The 6,615-nt window shown below is 37.8% G+C and overlaps 2 non-coding genes across 2 annotated transcripts; one reads left to right on the plus strand and one right to left on the minus strand.

Annotated features, from left to right (window-relative positions):
• The first annotated feature begins 834 nt into the window (after positions 1 to 834).
• Positions 835 to 907, plus strand: TRNAR-UCG (transfer RNA arginine (anticodon UCG)). The gene has a single exon. It is a non-coding gene; the product is annotated as a tRNA-Arg (tRNA).
• A 1,101-nt stretch (positions 908 to 2,008) lies between these two features.
• TRNAY-GUA (transfer RNA tyrosine (anticodon GUA)) lies at positions 2,009 to 2,100 on the minus strand. The gene is given in 2 exon segments: positions 2,009 to 2,044; positions 2,064 to 2,100. It is a non-coding gene; the product is annotated as a tRNA-Tyr (tRNA).
• Positions 2,101 to 6,615: the final 4,515 nt, after the last annotated feature.

Genomic DNA, 6,615 nt, shown 5'->3' on the forward strand with positions numbered 1-6,615 from the left:
TTTGAAAACCACCTTGCATGATTGTAAATAATATATCTGTTGGTTTTTATGAAAATCTAATGATATCGAATTTGGGGGTAAACTCCACGCTAAACGAAATCTATATGTGACATACACATTTGTAACTTTTTAAAATGTTTAATACTATTGATCGTTACTTGATGAACATCCGTATTAGATTAATGAATTAACGACTTTTTGTATATTGTCAATCTTTACTTCATTCGTTAAAAACATGTTACAGTTGTTTCGGTATCAGAGTACCTTCTTCAGACATATGTACTACTTACAACAAAGATCGTCTCGTTTTACCCATGTCTAAAGAAGGTACTGTTATTCCGAAACAACTGTAACACATTTTTAACGAAGAAAGTGAAGATCGACAATAAATAAAAAGTCGATAATTCATTTAATTCTTTTTAATAATCATACAATTTCAAGGGAATGTCTGATTATGCTAATTATTGATGTATAGTAGTGTATTAAACAAATATGTAAATACTATTTAGTTATAGTAAAACTAATTGTTGATCAAAGTATAAGCATCTATACTCTTTATCTTACTAGCAACGAGCAAGGAGAACACTCATCTCATACCAATTGACAATAACTTACCATCAGTCGGTAATCGAAAATCAATTCAATGAATCAAATAGTTAACCCATTAAGCTCAAATGTTTTAGAGATGCATATTTGCAATTAATAAGTAAATTTTAAGAGTTTTAATGTACAAAAATCATTTTGTACGAGCAAAAAATTTGTAAAAACTAAAAAAACTGAATAAAAAACAAAGATAGACCATAATGTATCGCTACGATCATGGCAATGATAACTGACCGTGTGGCCTAATGGATAAGGCGTCGGACTTCGGATCCGAAGATTGCAGGTTCGAGTCCTGTCACGGTCGACCAATTTTTTGTATCTGCTTTTCAAGTACCCACGTGGTCAACTTACGGCACCCCCCACCACTTTTGGTTATCTTGATATCATGTATAGCAGTTCTGTTCTACATAAAACTCTTATGTAACACATTGTAAACGGCTAAGCTAATAGGTATATTTTCATTGACAAATTCATCGTTGATACGAGTATTGTAAGTATTTGAATTATGTACAGGTAATCATCTATTGAGCCCAATTATAGTACTTTCTAATAAACATTGCAAAAATGCACTCAATTGGCGTATGAAAAATTATCAAACATAACAAGATTTGGAATTTTGTATTTGTACAGCTACATACGAGTATTTAGGTAGACTATGAGTATATAGATATTTGACCAAATGAACGATAATAAATTATCTATAGCAGATCAGTTTCAGCGAACCGATATATGAGTCGCACATATGCGACATACGATAACTTTGCATGCAATTTTTTTATAAACATGAGCTGATTGTGCGTACTCGAGCTTTTTCCTATCATAAGTTAAATATTTATACAGCTACTTATTAATCGGAAAATGCCAGCATAGACACTTTTTACAATAAGATATTGTATTATACAATTTGTTAACCAACTGACTAGGGAAGTACTGTATGGTATAACGAGATAATGTTGTGTTATCGATTGTAATATAATTGTGCAAGTTAATACATGTGTATTAGAATAGCGTACACGATATTGTAGAAATTGACTCCACACATTGTGCAAAATCGATTCTTCATTAAAACTCCCGTTACCAATGACGCACACACAGTGGAGGCTAATGTGCAAAAAGGAAAAAGGTATTTGCTCAGACGTACTTGCGCGTCAATATTTTATTTCTAAATTCAAGGATCGTTAGTTGCCTGCGTGATGGGAAAACGTAAGGAATAAATTCGTTGTTGTTTCATTGTTATTACTTATCACAGTCACCAGATGTTTTTAGAAATTAAGGAGAAAAACAAAAAATTTTTGCAATTCATTATTGTTTATGCATGTAACGGTAAAAAATGATAAATCGCAACTTGTAAAAATATTGATTGAATAAATACAGGAAACGTAAAAAAATTTGGCAAAAAAATTATTCCTTCGAGCCGGATTTGAACCAGCGACCTATGGATTTCCATTTGATCATACCAACTACAGTCCACCGCTCTACCAACTGAGCTATCGAAGGAGATGCTCTATAGTCGATTCGGAGCACTCTTAAGCAAAGCTGAGCCACTTCTACGTACACTCGCCTACAAAGTGATACGATTCTCAGTACATACACACACACACACACTTCCCTCGTTATTACGTAATTGAAATAATAATGTATGTTGTACAATTTTGTCTATCCGATAACTTTTTTATGAACTTGGCTACGTGAAATAAAATTTTTGTAAGTAAATTAGGTTGTGTAAAAACTTCTGATAATATTATTTGAAGCCATTAGGATATAAATGGGTTTAATGTTTGAGTCCATTGTGTTGCTAAGCACTCCATCGTGTACACACTTCATACATATTTATGTAATCATCGATTATGAGTTTGGTCATTTCAAGGTTTCGTCTATTATTTAGTCCAGCCCAAAGACGATAGCTCTTTCCAGGGCCACGGGACAAAGCTCCCGTTTAGAGGGAAGGGGGTGGGTCTAAAGGAGCTGAATCATCCCCTAAAAAAATTATATTTCACGCATCTGCGTCATTGTGCTTTGCAGTGTGACGTCAACTATTGCACGCATGTCCCGATCACAATTAAATTATTACACATTTTTCATATTTACGATTTTGTTCGTATGTCAAAGGTTATTTATGTTACACAAGTGATTTAATATTTTCCGTCGCAACGAAATTTAACTGGCGTAAGGTCGCATGAAGCGCTTACAAGTTCGAATGAGGTCAGGTAATAGAGAACGTCAATAACAAACTTTTCGACCTCTTGCTCATAGGTCAACTATATCAATAAAGCCCCCATGGTAAACGTAGGTGTTTTTTTTTTTTTTTTTCACTCGTTAACCTGTGTACAATGTATTTTTTTTTTATTTTATTTTTTTTTTTTTTTCATGCTCGTAAAAGAGTCGTTTAATTCGAGGATATAATGTACTGTCGTCGGAGTACCTCGAGTACCTATAAAGTGCTCGGCATTTGATGAATGCCATTCGCTCTCGTGACTTGATGCCACATTATCGGTCATTGGCGTGAGCTTACGGCTAAAGATAATGGACTCTGTCGCTAATTGAAATTAGATCCGATGGTTGTGGTACGCGGGTGATTTTCCATTCGTGTGTAGTATATATATGGCTTGTCGCTTCTGATGTGATTTTTAGCTGATGTAGATGATGGAAAAAATATTACGAATTAGATTACGAAAGACAAATAAAGACTCATTGCCAACAAGTAAACAAAGTCGATTTTAGATACTCCACCTTGGTGTGCTACTGTAATTTACAAAATATGCTGTAGTTTGAAAATTTTTACGTGAAGGTACTTATATCCGACTACAAAACTGCAGTGAAGACACATTGCGAAATTTTGCATACCTGCAGCTGTTGACGCTACGTCGGTATGGACTATAAACTATACCGCGTTTGTTATGATTTAACTACACGATCAATAACCTTTGACTGATCGAACGAGTGGGTTCAAAAATGTACTACTTTGTGAGTAACCCTCGGCCCAAATTATTTAGAAAAATAACAATTTTGCTGTTTTATTGTTCTTACTCAGATAAAAATGAAAACTTTTTTTTTCCTTACTACGCACTATGTACTTTATCGAATTGAGCTCGATTGTAATGGTCACTCTGTCAACTTATTAGATAGTTTAATCAATAATTTTGATAAATTGTTGAATCATAAAATTATAACGTACATACAGATGTAATGACAAAATAACGTGTAATAGTCAAACTCGAGTAAAGAAAACTGAAAACAAGACTAACGAGACACGAAAGGGGTTAATTATATCCTTCATTAATCGATGTACTTGTGTACAATGGGTAAAGTCCAACTGTTGAACATTTCAACAAGAGTATTATTGCGGCTTTAAAACATGGATACGTTTTTTTTTTTTTTTTTTTTTGTTGTTCATACAGCCGCGCTCTTGTACACACCAAGCGCATGAAACAATCAATCGAATAAGCCGTAATTGCATAACCGTCAAGTTCTCGTTACATTTTATTATACGTATACAGCTGGACTAGGGCAACGATCGGATTACCAGTTGTACACCTACCGATGCACAAGAAATGCAAAGTTTGTTCAACACTCTAATAAGTATATAATATATTCTCAATTACACTTACCTAGTACTAAACATGTCAGCTGCAGTGTTATGAAATACAAACTTTTTCTCGGCTTAACTGTACCCCTCTCGTCGCAATCCGGAAGTTTCGATCCCTCGTTCCCTTGACTCGTAAAATCGAGTCAATAACGAAAAGAATATAGCGTATATATATATATAGATGTAGGTATATAGACGAAAGTTGAACTCTGTGCGAGTATATGTATAGGGAGAGAGAAGGTGCGGACAATAAATAGTTGGACGGCGCACAGGTGATGAAAAATAAGCTGACTAAGCGTGCTCTGCACGTACAGAGTTATACGGGTATACAGTCATGTTACCTATGGCACTCCCAAATGGACGGAGGTGTGTATTTTCAGACCTTTCGGGCGACAAGTGTCCTCCTCGACTCGTTTCTCGAGTTGTGATGTTTGTATAAAATATATCCACGCATCGGTCGTTACAACTCTGGGATACCGTGCAATTTTAACGGGAAGGTGAAACGAGGTGCAGGCACTGACGTATAAGCTATAACAAGTATAGTCCCGGATATTGCCGATAAATAACTTTTGTGTATCCCGCACACGTTGATTTCAACACCCGCCGCTAGTTTAATATTGAAGCGTCACGTGTATACGCTGTATAGGGTACGCATGTGAATTAATCATTGGCATTTCACGCGCATTGAATAATCAAAGAGCTTTTCTGGCCAAGTGCCATTGGGGGCATTGCTTTTGTTAACGCGAATAAACAGTGGGGTTTTTTTTTCTTGGAAGCTCTATTGAGCGGGAAAACATTTGTTTTCGTGAAGAAAACCATTAACGGGGATGCCTCGGTGCGCTTGAAAGGCATCGAAACGAGTGGGCTGGCGTTTTTGCGCAACCATGTATTTCTTTGGAAAAAAAGGGAAAAAGTCGTACAGGATGGTCCGTTCCTTCGGAAAATCGATTTTCTCAAACTCCCTGACATAACATGCGATATACATATCCAGATACATCAGTTGCCAGATGCTGGTGTACAATAGTGGAATTTTTCGTGTGCCACGCGATGCCCAAACGGAGCAGCTGTTTCGGATGGGGTTGCGAGTACTCAAGTACACCCAACGCGTTTGCGAAGCTCTCGAGAATTAATTTTTTTGTTTTTCCCCGAGAGCGTGACAAAAGAGTCGTTGGGTCTTTTATTTTCAAAAGACATATAGTAGTTTTTCTTTTTTCTTTTTTTTTTGGTATGACAACTAAAGCTATCATTATTGGTGAGTCTGTCCGACAGCGATAATTTTAAGTAACGTTTGGATACGAAGGCGATAGAGATACTTATCGGGAACAAAAAAGAGAGAATTATGTTTTGTCGCCTCAGTATATGCAATTGTTCTCCCGTGACTGTCGAGGTGTTCTAACGATGTTGACTTTTCAACTCGCACACGTCCGACAGTTGCACAATACCGAGCATAAATTTATGTACTACAAAGGCGGAAAAAAAAAAAATGGTTGGCGATTTTATCGAGAATAGTTGCGCGATCGATTTGTGTGCCGCGAAGACAAATTGCGTTTTTAGTAACCTAAACAGTGAAGATTTTTTGGAATCCAAACGATGAGATTGTATGATTAAGTATACGGTAGGTAGCGAAGGACTTAATTTACTAACGTGTATGAGCTAAGAACGTTGAATCCCTCATAGTAGCTCTGCTAGTATATGGTAAAAAGAATGAAAATGTTGCAAATATTAACAGTTTTCTTGAAAGAAAAAAAAAAAAAAAAAAAAAAAAAAAAAAAACCCTAGTTTACAAGAAGCTCACGAAAGTAAACAAAACGCTCGAGTCGCAAGTAAAGAGACCAAAAGACGCGCTCTACTATGTAGGGTATATACTCTGGTAGCCGATCCTGCGTTCTCGCACCAAAAGTTCGGATAAGCCACGAAATGACACCTGAAAATAGCCGCGCGCGACACGATATTCGGAGCAACGGCCGACGGCGTGACACGAGCTAGCTGGCATTTATTATTACACGCGCGTAAAAAAGCATCGGAACACTCTTACCCCCCACGCCATGAGCAAAAGCGCGGAAAACCTCCATCACGCGGATGTCCACGTAAAAACCTTTTTAAGAAAAAGGGTGAAAGGCGCACTTTTTTCGTTGCACCCAGTGTATTAATCGTAAAAAAAGTTGGGGGGGAGGGGGAAATGAGCAGTCGCAGCAGCCGACTATACGTCACGAGCACCGCTCGCTGGGCGCCGGTGGAGGTCCGAAATCCCCCGACGCAGCCGCAGTGAGCACCGGCTCGGCTTCCCGAGCATCTCTGTGCGTCAGTGCCGCTCTCTATCCCCCCGCAGTCTGGCGTCGCTGGTCGTCGCTGACCGACGAGCGCTAACACCGCACCCCTCGAGCTCTTTCCTCCCCTTCGGCTCACCACCACCCCCCCCCTGCCTG

This window comes from Copidosoma floridanum, unplaced genomic scaffold (genome assembly GCF_036245765.1).
Source record: "Copidosoma floridanum isolate Cflo_tuat_1 unplaced genomic scaffold, Cflo_Japanese_pri ptg000019l, whole genome shotgun sequence".
Classification (NCBI taxonomy): domain Eukaryota; kingdom Metazoa; phylum Arthropoda; class Insecta; order Hymenoptera; family Encyrtidae; genus Copidosoma; species Copidosoma floridanum.